The sequence below is a fragment of the Pinus tabuliformis genome, chromosome J (assembly GCF_031772625.1).
Source record: "Pinus tabuliformis cultivar Carrire ecotype Pingquan chromosome J, CPIR1, whole genome shotgun sequence".
Classification (NCBI taxonomy): Eukaryota; Viridiplantae; Streptophyta; class Pinopsida; order Pinales; family Pinaceae; genus Pinus; species Pinus tabuliformis.
Genome location: NC_142295.1, coordinates 338,380,270 through 338,405,012, shown reverse-complemented (window position 1 = coordinate 338,405,012; position 24,743 = coordinate 338,380,270).

The following is a 24,743-nucleotide window of genomic DNA, read 5'->3' as shown; positions in this document are numbered from 1 at the left end:
TGCATGAACAAATCAATGACACGGAGTTTGGAAGTTATGCCAAACATAATAGCAGAATGCTAAAAGCTTAATAATGAAGGCATGAACAAGTTGGAAACCACTTTAGCATAGTAGACAATTAAGTGGAAAATTTGGCAGTTAAGGTGAACATTGAGATTCTCTAAAAATAGAAGACCTCTGCTAAAAGCTGTAGACATTCCAGAATAGTAAATTTGAATAATCAAGATCAAATTATCAAGAAAAAAAGGAAAGTAGAGTTTGATAATTGTTACGGGAATAAGTACCCTAGGGATTTGGGTTGGAACCCCAATAGAGCAGGAGAAAACTACAGTAAGAAACACTCATACAACTCAGGAAAAATTCCTATATAAACAAACTATGTGAGAGTGACCATACATGGATGTCCTTCGTTTCGGTAGATCCCGTAAGGTTCAAACCCTCAGCAACTCCCGATATCCTTCAAACCTGAAAATCATTCAATTCGAACACACATAGCAGTATATAGGTAAAGAATTTTAATGAAACTAACTTTTTATCATATAAGCAAATGATTAGTCATACAATAACATTCATATATGAATTACAACACTATCTAATGCATAAACACAGTTAATCTCGGAAACAAGACAATGCTTCTTTTTATTGTAGAAAGCTATAATTAACACGAAGAGAATTCACTTGAGTCTTCTTCTTCTGGCTCCAAGCGGAACCGTCCTCTAGATTCGTCCAGTCCCAGTCTTCAATAGCCTCCTTCCATAACCAATACCATGATATCTCAAGCAAGGGGGAGAATATCTATAATCAAGGAAACAAGGGTTTCCTAAAACTTGGGGAAGTGCATGAAGCACAGGGATACTTCAGACTCGGTCAAGGATAATCTCAGTATAATGACTCTATCTCTTCTCCTCCTTAAGGCCTTCCCATAGAAGTCTATTTATACTTCTCCCAATTAGTTTTTTAGTTGGGAAATAGTTGGGCCACGGGCAATAAGAGGTAATCAACAGGTAAAACCCATGAACTCTGCCCATAATTAAGGAAATTTAATTTTTTTAAGTGTTTTAACACATATACGCAGGTTGGGTATTGACTAACCCACATGTACATGCTTTTATCTCAAGGAAAAGTAGGATACAGGGAATAAAACAATGATTTTAAAATATTTGGACCAAGTCTGGAAGGAGGGGTTGCCCTAGGCCATAAACCAAGCATCACAAATACGAAGGGTGGTACAAATGCCCCCTAATATGAGGCCAGAAGGGGTACATGATGGTCGAAATGTATTAAGTATATGGAAAGAACCCTGCCGAGACTGAGAAGGACTTCACCAGAATTCAACCTGCCAAGCCATCAAAAGGGATCAGAAAGAAATTGTTGTCTGAGGCAGGCATACCCATGCTCAGAGAAAGTAAATCGCGTCTGCATATCAAGTACAAGCGGATCCAATATGTATACAAGTAAAAAGAACTGAAAGTAGATAATGGATCATCTGATCGTGATAAAAAAAGTACATGTCTGAATATCACATATAAGAAGATGATCAATGAAGCTGAAAGATGGAGCTGTTCACTGAAATCAAAAAGTGATCCCAATAGTACCAAATGAACATGGTGGAATTAAATGATACTACATCACAACTCGAATGCCAGCATATAAGATGTCGTTGTGAAGAACTACAACATATACGGTGGATGGTGTCAACTAGCAGTAACAGGAGCAACTGACAAGTGAACCAAAACATGTTGATGCAACCCGAGGTCTTCACCGACCGTCGCAGTACATTTCTACACAATGTGAATAAATGATCTGAGGTCGATCATGTGAGAAATCATTTTATTACCGGTCATTGATGTATACCGTTAACAAACGTGAGACTTCTCACCGATAATGATAAGGAGAGTCAAGGTACCCAATACAATCTAACAAGTGCAAATGAATGAGTTGAAGTCGAACACCTGGAAGAATCTATCACTTAGGGGACAATGATGGTTTCCCACTGTCGATAGCAAAGGAATCTGCCATTGATGACCACAAACCCCAAGGTACTACCAAATGGACTCTAGATCTTTGTCCCAGAGCAAATGAGCCGTAGTCAATAGGAAAAGATCCACTAGAAGGAAGGAATTAAGGCATCCTTCATTAATCTAGCGCGAGTGTAACCCATAGGCCAATAATGTGGAAGGAATCAGATGAAAAAGATGTAGTAACCCAATCGAAGCACGTTTCTGGCATACACAAGATGTAGCTAGCGTAGGATAGAAACCCTCTGAACCAACCAATAATGAAAGCTGACACAGAGGCAAGGAATCCACCAATAGGGTCAAATGGAAACCAAGGCACTACAAGAATCCCAGTGTGTGAAAATGAAAGTTGATGTTGGACATAAGGGAAACCACTTAGTCAAAGACCCATAATACTGATTGATGCTGAGCACAAGGTGACCTATCAATAATAAAAATAGGGCTAGGGTGCAGCTCTAGACCTGCGCTTAGAGAAATATGTCATCGCCGATAAGGACAAGACCCGCCAACAAGAAGTCAATGGAGACCTTCTCAAACTGTCACGAGAAAAGGACCAATATAACTGATGTGATGACAAACATGACACTGACAACCAGGGATGGTCGACTGAAAAATAGGTCAAGAGACACCGTAGAGAGGCCGACTCAGGCTTACTTCCCTTGAACAAAAGCATGACTCATTGATGACTATATGGCATCATATGATAACTCTGTATAAGTTCATCATGCAGGAGGCATGAGCAAACTCTCCATATGATTGGAAGAGGTAACCAATCAGAGGAGTACTGACTCAATAACAAGGTTAAGGCGTACCTAAGTCAAGCTAAATCCCGCCCAAAATGGAGGAGAGACTTTCTTTTGAGTGCTTTGTTCAAGGGCAACACGATTAACTCTAGCTGCCAACAAAATATGGAAATGTTGTCCCGCTCCTGCTCTTTTTGGAATATATAATTTTTTGTCTTTTTCTTTAAGCTGGAAAAAGAATAAAAGAATGCTATAGTACAGTGACAAGAATGAGTGTCAGAGAAGCAGATGATCTGGTTCCTGGGATGGGAACATTCCTATGCTCAATGCAGGGAGGTGAAACTGGTCAAGGACACTCAAACGGATGTTCCTTCCATGGGTCAAAGAATGCGTCAAGTTGCAGAAGCTAAGTGATTGCATGGTTAATTTTGCAGAAGACATGGTCAAATAAGTGGCTTAAAAACGAGTCCAAGTGAAGTCAGCTCAAGGCCAAAGGGTGCAAATAGTCAAAATGCAATGCAGCAGTACAACTAATCACAAAGGAGCCTATAGGGTATAACACCAGAAATCAGCGTAGAAGAAAGGAGAATGTGTCTTCAACGCACAAGTTATGGCAGGACTAAAGAGGACTCTTGAGCCTACTCAGTATAGCAACATGGGCAACCAATGTCAGTGAGGTTATAACTATGATGTCCATGTAAAGGATAGCTTTACCATCACATCATGATTTAAAATTCAACGAGTGAACATGGTTTGCGAACCAAGACATGATGGGATCGACCCTATGGCTAATGTATCACTGAACAGAGGCTAGTATGTAAAATGCAATGAAAAAAATGGCTTTCCCTAACCTATATGCCAGTGAGTGAATGATACCTGCCATGACAGGTCAGTGGTCATGGGACCGAAATAACATCTCGAAGAAGTCTCCAAAATATCCTGAAAAATAACCCATTCTCGAAAATCCAAGCCCACAGGTCAAAAAATACATGAGACAAAAATCAATTTTTGAAAAAATATTTTGCAATTTCAAAGTTATATAATGAATTTTAGACTCACAATTTTTTTATTTCTATTTGGAGCAAAGAGCTGTGGATGAAAAAGGAGCAAACTTGCCTCTAAACAATTGCACCGTTAAAATCACACCAAAGTTATCAGGTAACCCTCAAATCAAGCTTGCAATGTTTTGTGATAGTTTTTAGAAGTTTTCATCAATTTTTGACCGTGGGAATTTATGACAAAATGTCCAACTCCGCGTACACGTGGGTTGGATATGATCAACCCGCGTATCCGACAGGCCTACACGCGACTGTGTGTAAAGGGAACCCTCATGAACGTGAGTTAAAGTTCAAACACAAAAACTAATGGTTGAAACTCAAATTTTTCCAGGATGATCATCACATGGAGAGAGAGAATACCACAATTGATAGTGACCTAATGAATGACCAACATGCACTAGACACATTGAGAGGGTGTGGCTTATTGAATTTTTTCAAAATGCCCAACATGAAAGCCAACACACGCCTGCTCAAACTGCTGATCCACTACTGGAGTGAAGAGGATGATGCCTTCATGATAGATCAGATGCGTTTACGGATTGAGGTTGAAGACATATACTTTATTACAGGTCTCTCTCAAAGAGGGGAGGTCGTGCATTCGACTAGAAGGATAGGAGGTAGTCTTTCAGTAGAAGACTATGTACATATATGCTATCCTAGACACTTAGAAAGATTGGAAGTCAGATTCCAATCAAACATGTCGAAAGTTTATCTCTGAGGATTCTGCTATTTACCATTGCAAGGGTAAATGGATCAGCTTCACTGCATTAGGCTTCACGATTGTCCATGAGCCTGGCAGTGGAATTCCTTACCACGGTTTTCGACTGGTTCACGCCTCTTCTGACCAACATGAAGAGTCAATTGACCTCTATTCAGAAGGGTCAGACAAAGAACTTTGGATATGGGACTATTTTATGCTCATTCTTCTTCAAGAAGGTACTTGGGCTACATTCCAAAGTATATGTCTCCATCAAAGCCCTCAAGATCCTTGGATGGGTGGATGGGTTGACTTGAGGAAACACCTTGGAGGCGGGGACGTGCTTAGTGGGACCAATGGATCATCGCAGTTGACGACTACCCATATTCTGGTATGGATTTTCGAGGAGATCCAGACTTGGTGTTGCCACCAAATGCAGTATGGGGAGACATAGGTAACAATTTTTTAAGTTTTTGTAAATTTTTAAGATTTTTTTCTTTCTTTTTTAAATATGAAATGAACTTACAAATATTTTGATGAGACAAAATACTGAAAAAAATTGTCGTGTTCCAGATGTGGGTCCAGTGAGACCAAATGGATTTCCGATGCACAGGTGTCGCAGAAGAGGTGTCGAAGAGGTAGCAGCTGAGACATAGAGAGTCCTATATGTAGCTCAGAGAAACTTTGTGAGACTGACTCACCAGATACCTATGATAGCCATAGAGGATATACCTAAGGAGATGCAGCTCTGCGTGGTAGGGGTACCATGGGACTGGGTTCTCATAATTTGGCGTGTAGCCAATGCATTAGTTAAATTTTTAGCCGCTCATCCTGAGCTAGGTCGATAGATAGGCTAGACATGATTATGGACATGAACCCAAATTTTGAGGGCATTTTGTCCCAATTTTGTATATTATTTTTTGAACACTTTATCTATACACAGGCGATTTTATGATATATATACAGATTCAAATTTTTGATGTTTGTTTAATTTGATGAATGATTAATATGCCAATCTAATGCTTGATTAGCAATAGAGTCTGCTAATGAATTCTCAGATCGTGGAATGTGAACATATGTAATATAAACAAATGATCGTTGCAACACTCTCACTCTCAAAAATTGGCGATATAAATAAGGATCACGAACCCGATAAATGTTATTTAATTGTGACACTACTAGCTGTGAGTCAAGATAAACTACCAATGAATCAATCCCATAAGAAATTGCTTCAGATAGTAAATTAATAATGACAGTATATTCGGCAATGTTATTCGAAGCAGGACCAATACATACTCCCCTTGACACCATCAACTGGCCAAATGGATAATAAATCACCCAAGCTACGGAAGCAAGATTCTGAGTGTGCCGACTAGCACCATTGGCGAATCCAAAATATATCAAATCATCCATCAACACCTACCAAAGCAGATAAAAAAATGTCGATATCATAAAACACCTGACAAACATGTACAAAAATACAATATATACAAACAAGCAATTGCTCGATCGAAACCTAACCAAAATACTTCTTAAGGTAGAGCCCATTTTGGGGCTCCGCCAGCTTGTTCCCTTCAAAATAACTTATTCATAATCCCCTTTTCTCATAACTCGTTTGACTATAAAGGGACCATACCAGATAGACTTGAATTTGCCTAACCCCAGGGCATCTTTATCTTGGTCATAGACTAAGACAAGGTCGCCTTCAGAAAAGACCCGAGGACGGACAACTTTATCATACTAAGTTTTAACACTTTTCTTATGGGCCTCATTTATTATGGTTGCATCTCGACGCTGCTCATCGAGATGTTCCAAATGAACAAGGCGTTCTTCGAGACTAGTCATCTCTAGAAGAAGTTCTATAGCTAGCTTAAGGGGCAGAATTTCACATTCGATAGGAAAAATAGATTCCAGCCCATAAACTAATTGAAAAGGAGTAAAACTGGTGGCAGTTTTTACTGAGATTTGGTATGCCCAGAGAGCCGAGTACAACATGATGTGCCAATTAGAGTGATTTTTGTCAATTTTCCTTTACAGGATAGTCTTAAGGGACTTATTCACGACTTCGACTTGCCCATTGGCCTGAGGATAACATGGAGATGGATGCTCCTGCTGGAAGCCCAACTTGAGAGCCAATTCAGTCATTAGTTGATTCTGGAAGTGGCTGTCATGGTCAGTGACAATCTCTCTCGGGATACCAAATCATGAAATAACCTGGTTGAAGAGGAACAATGCTTTTGTTTCACTATCGTTTTTGTAAGTAGGCATGGCCTCAGCCCACTTAATAAAGTAGTCTACGACCACAATGATGTACTTGTGACTTGCCGCCGGAGGTGGATTACAAGTAGTGAAGTCAATGCCCCACTTTGTAAATGGACTGACAGTGATAACAAGAAAAAGTGGAGCTGGATGCATGCATATTGTTCGAGTAAAGATTTGACAAGGGTGGAAACATTTGACCGCTTGAATACAATCTTTGAAAATTGAAGGCCAAAAGTAGCCGGCACGCAAAATTTTCTGGGCTGTAGCAAGCCTTGATAGATGACTACCATAAGCTCCACTGTGGCAATCATTAAGTATAGACTCTGCTTCTTCCAAAGTTAAGCAATGCCTAAGGATTGAATCAACCCCTCTGCGATATAATGTATCACCAATGACAACATAGTTTTTGGCAAGGTGACATAACTTTCGACGCTCATCCTTGGAGGAAACAGGCGGGAAATTCGAAGTTCGGAGATATATGATGATATCTCCATACCAGGGATCTTGTGAAGACATGAGGAATAAATGTTCATAGGGGAATCTTTTCTCATAAACAATGTCTTCCTCACAAGGCATCTCAGAAATTAATTCCGCAAAAACCAATGACTTCTTAGACTTGTCTGAAAAAAACTTGAGATCAAATTATTTCAAAATAAAAATCCATCGATTATATTTGCCCCTAATAACTCACCTACTGAGGAAAAACTGAAAAGGATTGGCAACCCCTAAGACCAATGTTTTGCGTAGCAGAATATAATGACGAAGCTTCTGGACAACATGGACCACTACCAAGGCCAATTTCTCAATAGGAAAATAGTGTAGCTCACGTCCTACTAAGCCTCGACTCAAGTAGTAGATAACATTATCACTGAGAGTGTCATCCTCCTGAACCAAAACCATACCTATGGTTGATTCTGCCGCAGCGAGATACAAAAGGAAATCTCTACCATAATCTGGTGGACTCAACAATGGAGTAGAGATCAATTCCTGCTTCAAGGCATCAAAAGATCGTTGCAAAAAGTCGTCCCATAAAAATGGAACTCCCTTCTTAAGAAAACACATAAATCCTTTGGTAATCTCGGCGTAACTTTCTATAAATCTTCTCAAGAAATTTGCCTTTCCTTGGAGACTTTGAAGTTGACGAATGGAAGACAGGGGAGGCAACTGAATTATTGCCTCAACCTTGAAAGGATCTACTCGAATCCCTTCTGTCAATACGATGAATCCTAACAACTGACTAGATGTGACTGTAAAACACACTTATTCGGATTCAACCATACTTTATAAAAACAACATCTCTCAACAACTAACCGAAGGTGGCTCGGATGATCGATTCTATTTCAAGAACGAGCAGCTAATTCATTCAAGTATTGTTCGATAACATGTTTGATGTCGTGGAAAGCATAAGACATGGACCTCTGAAAAGTGGCTCCAGTATTTTTAAGACCAAAAGGCATATTCTTGTATGCAAACGTGCCCCAGGGACAAATAAAAGTTCTCTTGTGCTAGTCATCCAGACGGATAGTAATTTGATTGTAACAAGAGAATCTGTCCATGAATGGAAAAATTTCATTAGCCGCACATTTATCAAAAATTTGATCAATAAAAGGCATGGGGTAATTGTCTTTTGGACAAGCTTTATTCAAATCCCTAAAGTCGATGCATACTCGGATCGTTCCTTGCTTTTTATCTACCAGGACTAGATTGGAAACCCACTCCATTAGAGGAACGGGGTATATGAAACCTGCCTTAAGTAGCTTTTCAACTTTAGCTTTAATAGTTGTTGCTTTTCGAGGATTGACCGGTCGAAGCTTCTGACGAATAGGTTTGGCGTTTTCGTACATCTTGATCTCATGTTGGACTATAGATGGATCAATTCCAGGGATTTCCTCATAAGACTAAGTGAACACATCTCGAAACTATTTAAAGAGGTCGGTGCAAATTTGAATCTCCTTAGGGGAACAATCGGCTCCGATGAAGACATTTTCTATAACGTTAGGATTCCTAGAGATGTTTATAGGTACAGTTTTTGAGATAACCGACATATTACCTTCGGCAAATAATTGTGCTAGAGCCAAAGGGTTTGAAACTGTACAAACATCGCTAGTAAGCAGATTGGAGAAACTGGATTCAACTTCATGCAATAGAGGAAGAAAATATGAACGATGATGTAAATCTTCCCACAATTAATCTACACCCATCATTGCCTCTAAAATTTCTTCTTCAGATGGTAAAACTGTATCTAAGCAATCCAAAGCAGAAGTAGAGTCAAGGGTCCAAGCTGAAGCCACATCACCATCTAACTCCTCCTGCGAAAAAGGAGGAGGATGGTTGTATGTAGAGTTAACGATAGATTGATAGCTAAGTTCCACTGCAGACATGGAAAATTCCATTCCACCAACCTTCCCTCCATCTAATGTGGTTGTAGATGAAGGTAAGGTCCAAGGGTCTGAAAAATAATGAGTTCGAAAGAACTCTTTCCGTGAAGGCCCCCCAGAGGATGAAATTGCATTGATTCTAGCTATAGGAGGAGGAAGGTCAAATATACCCATTAAGGAAGAGTATATCCCAACTCCTAAATTATCAATAGGTTGACGGGGATTATCCGCCAATGGAACGGTAGAATCTGAAGTTGCGTGGGAGTCACCTGGAGAATAATCTAACTGATCAATTTTAACAATTCTCCCTTCATGAGGAAAACAAAGGATGTGAAATAAAGATTAAACTATGGCATCCATCTCGTAAATCCAATTCCTTCATAAGAGGAGGTTGTAATCTAGGTTGGCATCAACAATTTACACCTCAATATTAACGACTTTTCCTCCAACATATATAGGAAAGGCTGGGATAATTCCATGTGGCCTATGAGAATGTCCATCAAATGTTGTCAAGAGAGTTGGTGAAGGAATAGTTGAAGGTGATCCAATGTCCTTCCAACATGACATAGACATTACACATGTAGAAGCTCCCTCATCTATAACTGTCTGAAAAATATTGGTTTTTTGGTAAGTGGACTTTATCTGGAAAGCCATATGGTGAGGAAGTCTCTTTTTGACATTCAGCATATCAAAAGTGAGCACTAAATAATTCTTTGGATCTACTGCACTAATTGCTAAAAGCAAAGAACTTCTCTAAGCATGACATGACTAGAGTACCTCCAAAGCAAACATAGCACAAGGACTTTGAGCTAGATCTTCTACAATCGAGTAGTTCTGGGCTACCCTAGCATTAGGGTTAATAGTCGAGCGCTTTGTGGAACCTTTTGGTATCTGAGGTATAGACTCAGCAGAGGGTTGCTCAATATGAAGTGGGTCTGTGGTTTTGGGAACAGATTTAGCCTTAGATGTTTCTGTTTCACCATAATCGTGTGCTCGTGTAGAAACATCGACATGAGAGTTCATCATATAAACATTTGAGGAATTTTCCCCTTCCTAGTTGCCCCCTGCGAAGGTACCAGTGTTCGAGTTCGTGCCAGCAAGTAATTGCTGCCCTTGGGGAAAAGGGTTAGTCAGGATATCTTGGGAGCTAGAGGACCCTTGCTGCACTAACAAGCGCTGAGCATCTTTAATCTTAGGGCAGAGGTGAGTTAAATGATCTCCATTGCATAACTTGCATGGAAATTTAACCTTTTTCTTGGACTCTTTTCTACCCTCATCAGCACCGTTTTCGGGCTTGTTCGCATTTCCCTTCCCTTCCTGGTTCTGCTTCTTACCTCGTCCCTTCCTCTTCCCATCAGATTGTTGATTTCCTTTGGGGTTAGAGGCCTAGGCGGCGTTTATAGAGGTAGGTTGGGAAGGCAAAGGTGTAGACGGTGCTGCCTAGTTAGAAGAAGCAATTTGTAGAGATAACTGGTGCAATTGGTTCAAAAGATTCACTGTGTTTGCGTCAATTGATCCAACTATACCATCGGTGTGAGGGCTTGGCTACGGTTTGGTTAAATCAACCTTAGATCTAAGAGCATTAGGTAGGATTTTCTGAAGAGTCCCAGACTGAGAATATATCAGTTCCAATTGTTGGGCTCGAAAACTAGCTTGCTCTTCCGAATAAACACCGGAAAGAGAAACATCCTTTGAGATCTCAGGATGTAATGATTTGAGAAACCATTTGAGAAGGAACTCTAGTGGAATTTTGGCTTTGATAAGCCTTTTTCTCCTTCTCCATTCCTGGATATGATCTGAAATGTGAGTTGTTGTGTCGTGCTAAAAGTTGGGCAGAAGTTCAGTTCCAACTTCATAGCGGATACGCAACTGAAAATGGTTCAAGAAAATATTAGCCAAATCAGCGAAAAGTATAGGTGCCTCCTCGCAACTCTATATACCATTTGGCCACATTTCTGGTTAGGGTGCACTGAAATAACCTCAGCCTGATCGAATCATCTATTGGGGAGTTGGATGACCACCATAAGTGGAATGTGGTCACATGGTCTCCCGGGTCTTCACCACTCTTCCCTTCGAACTTTGGAATATCCGAGGTAAGTTTAGATGGGACCGGAGGCCAAGCCGAATTGTACCTAATTGGATCATTCTTCAATTTAGTTAAGTCTGGAAAATTAAGCGTGGCCAGAAAAGGAAGTCATGGAGGACCTTGGGAGTTCCATCCAAAGCAGGCAGGGTTCCCAAAGGTCTGAAAAGAATGACCTAGATTTTGAAAGGCACCAGGTTTCCCGAAGTAATTTGTAGAGCCTACTAAACCAAAAGGTGATCCTTGTGGTCCAACAAAATTTGGAGTTTGATCAACTCCTACTGAAAATCCTCTGTAACCAGTGAAGTTACCCCCTAACAAAGTATTGAAAGGAGTTGACAGCCCTTGATAAGGGTTCCATGCATTAGCAAAGGGTGGAAAACTTTGAAATGAATTAACCAAAGAATACGACATATTCCCTTGTTGTCCAAAAAATTGATTCCAAGCTCCTATCCCACTAACTGTAGGGTTTGTCCAACTTTGGAAGAAGTTACTACCTTGACTTGTAAAAGGAAAAGGCATTGGCCCTACTTTCGAATTGAAATGTGGTATATTACCACTTCCAAATGGGAAACCCTGAAAAGAAGCCAATCCACTCATCATAGATGTAAAAGCAGTTGATGGTATGTGTAAAGGAACCAAAGGAATACCTTGAGACGACATTCCAAAAGGGAAAAATCCAAAACTAGATGCAGTAGCTTGAGAAATTCCACTCGTTGACGGAATGGAAGTAGACCCAAATATAGTCGTGTTGGGAGTATTAGAATGGATGGAAATAGTTCCTCCCCCTTGTACAAACATGGGAGTCTTCATGCTCGCAACACTCATTATAGATTCCATGCTTCCAGTAGTGGTCATCGAAGGGATAGATGTATGTAAAACTGGGCTCGAAGGCCTGTGAATTAGAGTTCCAACGTATAACAAAACATCTGGATGATCAGGAGGGAGAGGATAATTCGGAGCTGCAATTGACTCTAAAATCTCTTCTACTTCAGTACTACCTTCCAACTGGAAGAGTACTTGAGAAAGAACTCGTGTGTTCCTCTCTAACTCTGTACTGGTACCAAGTCTATCTTGTGAGCTAATGCCCCCAAGCAGAGGATCAATCTTTGATGTGCCTGTTGCCACCAGTTGGAAACCACTGGTATAATCACTCCTACTCCTCCTAGGAGAAGGTTCCAAACTCATAGGTGAAAGCCCACGAAGTCTTCGAGACCGTCGAGATGGTCGGTTAGCCACTTTGAATTATTTAAAGATCTACTTAAAGACTCAAAAATTATAAAGCTAGGCCAACTAGGAGCACAGAACACTCACTAAAATGTCCCTAAATATATCAACAATCAAACAACTCTCAAGTATTTCCACTCTGGGTGATTAGGACTGGACACCAAAATACAAGAAAGTTAATAATAAGGGCCTTTCGAAAATAGACTGGGGTAATTACGCCCCAGGCCTACTAGCGAAGGTATCAGAGGTAGTTACACTGACCTCCAGACAACAGCCTTTTCCAGTGCAAGCCCCCAATCTTTGCAAGGGTGCCCTCCAAAAGTACTGCTGAACATGATACAACGTCAACCTTAGGCGCCAAGGGATTCCCCTTTGCAGCCACCTGTGTGATTCCTATGATAGGCAAATATGGTCACCAACTCGTATCAGAAGCCAAGTGGAACAGTTGTGAGGTAGGATCCGACAAGTAAGAGAGGGGGTATCTCTCGTCCTTATCTTCACTAACCCTCATGCTTTACTCCCGGTCATGGAGCTTTCCTGGTCTCCCTAACACTATTGGATTTCGCTCATTAATAAAACTTCTACATTTTGTAATTTAGAGCGACCTTGGAGAGTTAACTCTCCTCTCACCTAATCCAAGGCCCTAATAAACCTAAACTTGTTGGTGTATTTTGATGACAATACAAAAGTTCTAGTTTATTTTAATTAAGCGCTTGATTTTAATGGCTGTTCTTTTAAGACAAGGGCATAGATGGAAGTGAAACCAATGGTGTTTGTATGACACAAAAGAAATCAATGAAAAAATAACTACATGAATGCAATCATTTGTTCTTTGATGAAAAGATATTTCTACATGGGTTCTACGAAACTTCTATGAAGCAAAATACTTTTTCTTTTCTCTTCCTGAAACACACTTCACACATACAAAAATTAAAAAGACTATTGATGCTTTAATAATTTAAACTACCCTAATGCAAGGTGTAAATGAAGATGCAAGATCTTAAATTACTCTAAAAAAGAATGAAAGAAATTGTTTATAACTATTAATAAGCCAACTTAAGCATTGAAGAGCATACAAATTTTGTAGATATTATGGTTACTTACTAAACACTCAAAAGTTGAGATTGTTTCCAACAACATTAAAGGATAGAGCTCTTAAATGGTTCATGAGTTTAGGGACTAATTCAATAATATCATGGAATGATATGCAAAACAAATTTCTAGAAAAATATAAAGATCATGATCTTAAAGAAGAAATCTTTAGAATGACTCAAAAAGAAGATGAGTGCCGTGAGGATTTAATAGAGAGATTCATGTATAATTTTAAGAGGGAAAAGTTACATCATTTAGGATTTGACATGCTAAAAACCTCTTACTTAGAACAATTAGAGATGACTTGATTGATATTCTTGATCTCATGAGTAGAGCTGATGTATACCAATTATTATTTGAATAAATTTGTGAAACGTGTAAATCCATATGAAGAGGAAGGGCAAGAGTACAAGTAAATCAGCATAATGATCGGTAAGTCAATCTAAACATGGAAATTTGTTTGATGACTTTAAAACATAAATTATCAGCAATCTAAGCGAACAAATAGAAATGTTAAGACTACAAGATGAGGAAAAAGAAGATGTTGATATTTATGTTTTCCATGCATAATAAAATGCTATTAAATATTTCCCATCATTACCAAGGTTGGAGGAAGTTTTCTAAGAGGACAATGGAGCTCGTCAGTCACTAAAGAAGCTATGTTATGTAGCTCCAATAGGACCATGGCAGCCTAGTCATCCTAGTATGATGCAAGAATCTAATTCAAAATTTCAAGGTTATGCACATCCATCTCAAAGTAATTGGAACACACCCTTTACTTGGAAACATTGGACATATCAACCCTAAAACCAATATTAGCAACAAGGTTGGAAAGGAACTTATGGGAGAAATCCACAATATCCTCAATATTTTCCTCAATATCCTCCATACCCAACTCCATGTTATCCCAACCATCCACCTCCACCACAGCCACAACCCCAACCACATCGATCTCAAATATCCACTCCCACTCAACTATCTGTACCACCATTTCCAAACCCAAACAATGAAGTAACTCATCCCACTTACAATGTTGACATACAACACATACTACCATCTCCTCTCGATCTAAATGGTATTCATTCTTGCTCAGGCAGAGTATTGCAAAAAAATGATTTTTTTGATGTCATTGAAGGATAACATTCAGAAAAAAGAAGATTCAAATGAGAAGACCAAAGAATCATGGCCTCTACTTGATGAAGATCTGAGATCAGAATCAAAGATTGAAAAAATTCCCTCATGTTTACCATAAAATCCTCCATGTGTTCAAGAGAAAAATTAGCAAAAAGAGGAAGATTTGAATGTCATTACAGAAGAGGAAATACAAAGATATCCAAATGTGTAAACGGGACAAGAGCATCACAACTATATTGAAATATGGTTCGAGATGATCATTAAGTTGGAGGAACAGACTCTTCTTCAACAATTCTTGATCTCATCTCAATCAAAGCAGTTGGTCTGTCATATTTAGGTACATGTCAAAGAATATATTATGAGCCTACACATGATTTTAGCTGTCATATTGATGTGCATATGGCTCCATTCGAAGTATTCCGATACGTGAAAGTTTTTTTTTTTCAAGTAGAGTAGGATATAAAAAAAATGATTAAAAAAATGAAAAAGTAAGAGGAAAAATAAAATCTCAAGTGAAAACCTCCTTTGAGGCACCTGCTATTGGCTCACTGATTGAAAACCTCCATGAGGTGGTCAATGGATTGGAACAAAGAGAAAGAAAAGAGAAAAAGAAAAGATCTTAGGTGAAAACCTCCTTTGAGGCACCTAGGCAGGTCTACTAGTCAAAAACCTCATTGAGGCAGTTGGTAGGCCTAAGAAAAGAGAAAAAAAATAAAAAAAGAAAACTTTACTCCATGTATCTCTCTTTGATGAATGCAAATTCTCTCCAACCTTTCAAAAAACAAAAACAAGTTAGCTACCAAAAGAAAAGTTGATAAAAAAACATAGTCAAAGAAAGTCAAACTTGGGCTTTGTCCTCCTTTGCTCAGATGCTCCAACATGACCAAGGCCATGTAAATCCATCACCCTCATCCATTTCCAAAATAAACCCATCATTTCCAAGCCTTTCCCATTCATTTTCCTCACTGTCCTAAAATGTTAGAGGGTTCTGTTTTGCTACAGCAGACCAAAATACACAGTGTAGAAAATTGTTTTTACCATATCCTAAAAACTGTGCATCCATTGGCCAAGTTGTTTCATGGGGAAATTCATATGGATTATGGTAGCATTATAAAAAAATTTGAGAAAATTCCAATGCACACTTTTCGAGAAATTGGCCTCCATCACCTACTACCTTTTTTTTTTCTCTAGATTCATGCATCCATTGGCCAAGGATTTTTATGGGGAGGACCATAAGGATGAGGGAAACATGCTCAAAAAATTATAGTTGAATGAAGTCTACCATTTGTGATATATGGATAAAACATTTTCGATATAAGAGATTGTCCAGAAATGCTATAGGAGGAGCCTGAAATGCTACAATATGATTGGAGGAAGGGGTAAAAAGGTCATATCTTCTTTATGAAAGGTTGAGATAGGTACCCCAATGCCACTTTTATCACCCATCCACTCCATATAGCCAAAATTCATCCTCAAATTCCACTCTTCCATACATAAAAAAACACAAAAAAATCTCTTCTTTCAATTTTTCCACCACCTACACCAACCCCTTATGATTTTAGTTTTGTCCTTGTACCTTTTTTACATTCCCTTAGCTCCACATGTAATATAAGGTCTCAAATAAGAATTAATTCACTTCTACAGGAGGGAAATTCCTCCTATAACATCCTATACAGTCACATCAAAGTCCCACAATCACGTTTTTTCCACCCACAGAGTAAATTACGCATCCACCTTGAGCATCATCAAGCCATTTTTGAAGCCAAAAGGAGCACAACAACAGATAATCCATCCAATCCAACAACAACAAATCGAAAAATGGAGAGATACTTGCAAGCAAGAAATGTTCCATTAGTCAACTACGTCATGTGAAGACATGTGCACAAGAAAAACAAGGAAATTAGCACCTACAAATATCCATGGATCGATCATCAACTCAGTTGCAACATGCATGCCTCTCCAGCAACCATCAGGTAGGTACATGTATGAAATATTCTTCACCTCTTCTCTTAATCATGTTATGGTTAGAAATTTTTTGTTAATACATGAGAGATGAGGTTTTATAAGCTAAGGATTGGTCAACAGTCTCGACCAACCTCAACTAGTTAAGTGTAGCTAACTCCCTCACTCATGCAACATGGAAAAGCCAAATTAAGAAGGGTGATGATTATGAGGAGTGGGGATGACATTTAAAAGAGGAAATTTATGAAAAGGCCCAATCACCAAAGCGCTCTGAGCCATTACCACAAAAGGGAATAAAAGTACAAGGCTCAAATTCACTTACACAATTACTCATTCCTAAGAAATAGTTGGAGAAACCCATCAAGGTACAAAAAGAGGAGCTAGATGCCACCATGGGCTACTTAGGTTTCTAAAAAATAGATTTAGAGTTGATTTGTTAGTGTTATAGGATCAGGCATAGCTGCTACATGAGAAACAATGCTTGTACAGGAGAAACAATGCTTCTACAGGAGAAACAAGGTTGTTACAGGAGAAACAGAGCTGCTACAGGAGAAAACATAGATGCTACATGAGGGAAGAAGTTGTTGCAAAAGACCCTTATTTTGAGGAATTTCACCCCAAACCATAGGATTTAAAGGAAAAAATCCAAAGGAAGTGTAAGTACATATTTCTTCTTGCCACATGTGAATAAGGAGGCTGCAAAATTTTCATTTTTTTTAGTAGTACAGCGTGTGGGAAACTTTTGATAAAAGTTTACAAATAAAAAATGAAATGTGGATGTTTCCTTTGAATTGAGCCTGATAAGAAAGGGAATTGCAATTATTTTTGGGTGATAATGAAATCAACCTCCCTCCAAGAAATATAAGAAAATTGTTGTTTTTGCCTCTGTCTTAAAAACCCCTATTACACAGAAATATCTAAAACTTGTAGCAGAAATAGGTAATTTCCTTTCCAACTTTGGAAAGTTTTTTGAAGGCTATGGGGGTTGGATCTAACCATATAAAGCCCACATCCAAGAAGAAGGAGCATAATAAGCTAGTGAAGAAGTAGAAAAGTATGAAGATTACCCAAAAAAAAACTCAAAGAGGAAGAAGGAGAATAGGAACAAACTGTGCTAAAAACCAAAATAGCAGTGCCTAAGAGAGACATAATCAAAAAAGAGAACTCTAGAGCCCATTAGGAAATCATCTAGGGTACAAAAGAGAACAAGAAAGCAACAAAAAGTAAGAAACTATTCACCATCAAAATTGAAACACTATGATTTTTCTATTCACAAATAGTTTTGGAAAAATGAGTTAAAATGGAATGAAGGTGTCAAGGGAGAGGGTGTGAATGAAATGGATCTACAAGCCAAAAAAATTTCACTTGCAAAGAGGATATTTATGTTTTTGTGCTTCAAGGACTGCTAAACAATCATGAAAAGAACAACTACATTTTTTTGCTTGTCCTTGCAGAACCTACAACCAAGCTTATTAAGATAAATGACTAAGGAATGTACAAGAGAGAGGCCACCAGAGCCATGAATGAGGTACAATTGGGTCATTAAGTTGCTTAGAGGATGAGAAACACTTTTTTAAATAGATCTTGTTGATCTATGATTTTCTCTGATGCTTCACTTGCTTGTTCATCTTCAATCTGAGGTGATTCATAATCTGAATGCTTGCTTCCACCTAACGGCAAGTTGTCGTTGTTCCTTTGAGCTGTCTTCTTCTTTTGATGTGCTTTCTTTCCCATTTTTCTACAGATCTCCTTCAAGAAATCAAGCATCTACCAGAGGACCTAATCTGATACCAATTGTTGGAAATAATACTGAGGGGGGGGTGAATTAGTATTAGAAAATCACTAACTTTTTCATTTCCATAATCAGATTCATATACGCTACTTCAGTTAAGGGAACCCGCGTGTACATGAAACTGTGTTTAATGCAACTAGCATATATCCAGTAAACTTATGATTCAGTTAATCCATAATATGTTGATCTTTAATCAGTGCACCAGAACTTCACTAACCATATAAACAGTAAACAGGTGTAGTAAAAAAGAACAGATCATCATGCATAAGAAACACACATGAACACCATGATATAAAGTGCAAACCAAATGTGGGACAAAAACCACCTGCTGCTGTCTTCCTTTAATATAAGAAAAACATGTTTATAATATTGTACTGGCACAGACTCATACCAGTATGCAAACACCCACCTGTAGAAGGCTACAACCCTCTCTCGTTCTCCAGCTTCTACTGGAAGGGAGCTACAACCCCCTAGCTCTTGTACTAGCCGATCTATTTCATAGTACGTAGGCGCCGACGTACTGAAGGCTCCAACCTTCACTTGTTTTCCAGCTGCTACTGGAAGGGAGCTCCAATCCCTGGGCTCTTATACTAGCCGATATGTTTACCAATACGTAGGCACCAGCCTACAGAAGGCTATGACCTTCTCTCTTCCTCTAGGGACCACATCTCATAAATTTTCAGACTGGATACACCTGGATCACAACACCATAATATGAAGGCCATGTTTCATCCAATTTTCATACTGGACCCTTCAACAACATTGAAGCACAAAATCAATCACCACTTTAATACAACCATCAACTACAACTACATCATTAATCTCTGAATCACCCAACACTGAATCACTGAAGCCTTGTCAACAAAACACAGTCACCAGAACACAGAGCAGAACACAGAACTCTGCAACTACAACCAGATCCAACTGAAACTTCAAATATCATACTTCATACTGTATACGCTACTTTGATAAGCCGAACAAGTGTGTATACACACTTTTACCAAAGAAAACCCGCGTACAGATCTGCAAATATTTACTCATAACTTTGCAGCTATTCCAAACATCAGTCATACCCAGATCATAACATTTATACAATAAAACATGCATTAATAATTCAGATCTAGTCTATCCATGATCAAACCACATAATGATAATACATTCCAAGCCTTATGAACCCGATCCATCATTCATCATCATCCACATAGGTGCATCCTTGGTTCAAATCAAGCAAAGCCTCACAAACCCATAACCAACATACTGGATCTCCCACTTCATCAGATATTTAATCCTTGCACACTTTCACTTTGGCCTAATGATCTTCTTTCCTTATATAGGTTTAGGCCTCTCTCAATACCATGGTTGCACACTTGCACTTTGGCCTAATGATCTTCTTCTCCTTATATAGGTTTAGACCTCTATCAATACCATGGTCCAAAACCACGTAGGATCGATACCTTGGACCCAATACCTGGGGTCAATACCTCGGATCAAATACCATGGACTAATACTAAAATACCATGGATCAAAACTTAGTTTTCCAACATTTACGTGTCTTTCCTTCTATGAAAGTAAGTGTGTACGTTATACGCGCTTTTGTATATAGTGAACCTACGTGTATACGCAACATGGTATATAGTGAACCTGCATATACCTTTTCATATACGCATCTTTGTATAAAGTGAACTTGCGTGTATATGCGGCTTGGTCAATGGTGAACCGATGTATACCTTTCTTTCTTCATTCTTGTTGTTTACCTGCTATACTGTGATCTTTCATCTAAGAGAGTTTCCATCAAGGACAACACTTGTGTCATACCTGTATCATAATGCCAATAGAGGGTACGTTGGGCCTCTAAATTACACATAAAATAAGGCCCATCTAACCATCCTTCAACACATTAAACCTCTCCTTTTGCATTAGATGACATATTTTTAACTTTAATATGTTCATTACGAAGGTTTAGAGATAATTTCATATTTGTGCTTAATAATATTTATTTTTGTGGAATATTGTGAGAATATTGGGCATATTTTGAAGATTTGGAGAAAGACATAATCTAGGTACTTTCTCCCTACTACAATATGGATGAATATTGGATAATAAATGAACAAAATATCATGAAATCATTAACAAATTCTGGAGCTCCAATGATTGAAAAAATCTAGGAATGTGTTCCCTGCCCTTTAATGCAAATTCCTCGTCCTGAGAACAAGATCCACTATTTGAGGGATTTTTTAGGGGAAAGCTTATTATTTTCAAGGAGAATTATTACCTATAAATTTGTATAATTACTAATTCGAATTTTCCTTTAGAGGCATGTATTTCTTAGTCTTCTTGTGGAGAAAACTGGTATTTTCGCAGCTCCACTTTTTTTCTAACAGGGATGTACTTGGATTGATTCAAATAATGATGTTTGGTGCCATTTTTAGCTTATAAATCTTGGTATACTTCATATTACTATGATTATCCTTGGGCTTGTCCATCCCATGAGCATCAGATTCATTTTGTATAATTTGTTTTTCTTCTTTTCACTTATTATTCACATGCATCTCTTATTCTTGTTTTTCTAATTTCCACATTTAGTAATGATGCTTCTTTTGCTATAGGATACGGTTAAATGATTGAAGAAAGTAAATTTTAAGGTTATTTAAAGAGTCACAAACATGATGCATCCTTCAAACAACTTTGAAAAGTTATCTTCATCATTGAGCTACTTGGATTAGTTTACTAGTTCACAAATCTAGAAGTTTTTCAAGTCCCTTGCAGCAAAATAGTAGTAATTTTATGTTATTTTTTAGAACGTGTTAATGAGCTTCATTTGAGTTTATTCCACTTGGGTTAGGTCATAAAACCATTCAGTTTAATAAAAAAAATTATCCCATTACATTTTCACTTGATTAGGTTAACTAGCTCACTAGTTCTTGAATTTTCAGTTTTTAGAGTAGTAATTTTTTGCTATTTTTTAGCACATGTGAACATGGGTATTTTGGAGTGATTCCACATGGAATGGAAACATAAAATACCCTAATTAACTAAAAAAAAATCCATCCCATTTGAATTTGATTTACTCGGGCATTTAGCAAGATTCTCGCTCCTATAGCATCACAAGCCTCTTGTAGCAATCACCTATAGGTAACCTATAACATCACTTCACCTTTTTTTTTTTTATCCCTGCTAAAAATTTGACTTAGTATTGATACAAGTTGGATCATTACATTTTATTTTATCCATCTCGATACATTTGGAGTGGGAAAAGTGGAGGAATTATCTCATGGGATCATTTTTATGGGCAGAAACCAGTTTGGCGAAATGGGGCCTAAAACTTTCCCGGAGCGTTTTGAGGCATAAAATGATGTATTTTGGGGGGTAACACTTTATCACTTTACTGCAATGCCTTTTCATGTTATTCTACACACAAAAATATTTCTAATGGTGCAATAATTGCGTCAATCGGAGTCTTCATGCAAACGTTATGCCACTCAGAAATTGATTTTCCTGTTTTCACACCTATAGTTCGGGAGGATACTGCGTCAGCCCCCATTATTCATGGAAAAGGGGCTAACGACATGTTTGTGATGTAAAAGACTCTATAAGAGTCTATTTTTTAACTCTAGTTAAGGGTTGATGTAGCGAAACTTAACGACTAGTAGGCTATCAGGTTGTGTTATAAATAGGCCACTACAAGGAAGAGGCACTTGATTCTTTTGAGAGAATTTTTTTCCATAACTAAAAAAAGATAGCCAGGAGAGATAGGAGGTAGAGCACACAGACAGGATCTATGCATTGTAGCGGCCCTTGGGCCACATACATTTCTTATTTCTATCTGTAGCCATAATTCCAGACAGCAAAAGAGAGTGAAGCGACCTCACCTTCCAGCTGGGTTTTCTCCCAAAATGGCTTCCCAGAGAGCATATCTTATGTATTATGTGTGTGTGAGATTATTTTGTTGTTTTATGCTTTTCTTCTTAATTAATTTTACATGCATTCACTATTTAGAGTTAATTTTACAGATCAAGAAATTAAATAAAATGGTAATAGTGTAGAATCTCATATTTTAAATATAATATTATCAGATTTGTTGTGACGAGTTGTCGAGTGGAATATCCACAGCAATTTAAAAATCATTTTTTATCAGAGAAGGTTTATTTGGGTATTTTTTGGATATTTCAGGGATCTAGATCGACAAAGGCTGAAAATCATAAAACCATAATCATGGGCGGTGAATCTATAAACAAACCTCATGATCCTGCAGAGGTGAGATTTTCGTAGCTCGAAGAAAAATACGCAAATATGAACCACAATGTAAACCTCCTCATGGTGGCCCCAAGCAATAAGCTGGCGATATTTGGAGAAGAAGGGGGTTCGAATGCAGAGGTTAAATCACAAGGGGGATCAGGAGATCGGGAAGACACAGAGAACCAACTGAAGAAAGAACCCGGAGAAGATCAACCCAGTTTGAGTGAAGTGAACCAATCCTTGTTTAAAGTGGAAGAAAACATTGATATCAAGTTGTAACATAGTAAGATCGATGCTTACAATCTTAACTACTCATTGCAACAGCTGGTAGTTTATTTCATTGTCCATCATATCGAGGAAGGGCAAAAGATCTCATTCATGTGACTGAAATTGGAGAGCCATGCATTAACTTGGTGGGACAACCAGACAAAAACCCTGAGGTTGGAGGGAGAACGTCCAATGAGTAAGTGGTAGGATTTCAAAACCCTCATTAAGTCACAGTTTTATCACAATGGGTACATGGAAGACCATTGGATATGGTGGCATTACTTCAGGCCAAAGCATGCAGAAATACACCACAGAATTTAGAAAGATGGCGATAATGTTGGGTGTCTCTCAAAAGAACCTAGATGTACTCCTCAAGTATTTGGGGGCTCTCCACCGCCATCTATGTGAGCAAGTGATGTTGTTCAATCCCAAAACGATGGACGAGGCTTGTGTACATGCATAATACCTAGAGAACATAGGCATGAAAAGAGCACAATCAAGTGGATCGAAGAAAAAGGAGAAACAAGATGCTTCTAAGGAGGGGAAGAAGAAGAAAAAAGGGGGGAAACACAAAAAAATGACAGCCACAGCACACCACTAAAAAGATCCTAGTAGCCACTACAACCACTACAACATTGATGGTCATACAGAGGAGAAGAGTTGGATTTTGCATCTAGAGCTAAACCCGAAGAACAAGAAGAAATATAATAAGAACAAGAATATCATGACCATTGATTCGAGAAACCAAGTTGAAAGTAGCTCGGACGTGGATGAGAAGATCAATTGTACATCAATGAAAAAGGAGATGAATCTAAATAGCCTTCAACAACAGGAAGGGAAAGAAATTACCAAATGTTTCCATGTAAAGATACAGGTCAAGAAGACGAAAATTGATGCTCTATTTGACTCAAGATCGTAGGCAAATCCCATTGCAGCAAACCTAGGCAAGAAGTTGGGGCTGGAATTTTTTGATCATCCAAACCCATATCCATTGGGATGGGTACATAAGAATGCAAAGTTGAATGTATAAGTGTTGAACTTATTGATGAATTAGATCTGGATGTGGTTCCCCTTGATATATGTGGTGTCGTGTTTGGGAGTCCATACATGTCCATGCAAGATGCAATATTCATGAGGAGAGCTAACTAGTACCAACTCATCAAGGATGGAAAATTGTTCATCATTAATGCGCACAAAGGCAAATCAAAAATTTTACTGACCAATGAAACCAAGAAATTGATCAGTTCCAGGAAGAAGTATGTTTCATTGTTTTTAAGAGAAAATCAGTCTATAGAGGAGTCAACAAGAGGGAAGGCATCCCTAAAGGGTTGTACTAAGAAATAAAAACAACAACTGGAGGATTTTTTACATGAATACGAGGACGTATTCTGAGAGCTTAAAGGGATACCCTCAAGAGAGAAGTCGAGCATGAGATCCATCTATTTCCAGACTCCCCATTACCAAATATTGGGCTATACATGTAGTCTGCTATAGAAGTAAGTGAGGTGAAGAAACAGTTGCAACAGCTGCTGGAACATGGTGTCATTCGACTACATACATCACCATGTGGGTCAGCCATCATAATTGTGCCAAAGAAGGATGGGACTTGGTGGATGTGTATAGATTATAGGGCATTGAATAAAATCACACTCAAGAATAGATACCCCCTACCCAGGATAGACGATCTACTAGGTCAGTTGCAGCAAGCAAAGTATTTCACCAAGCTAGACTATAAGTCTGGATATCACTAGGTTCAAGTCAAAGAAAAAGATACATGGAATACTGCCTTCAAAA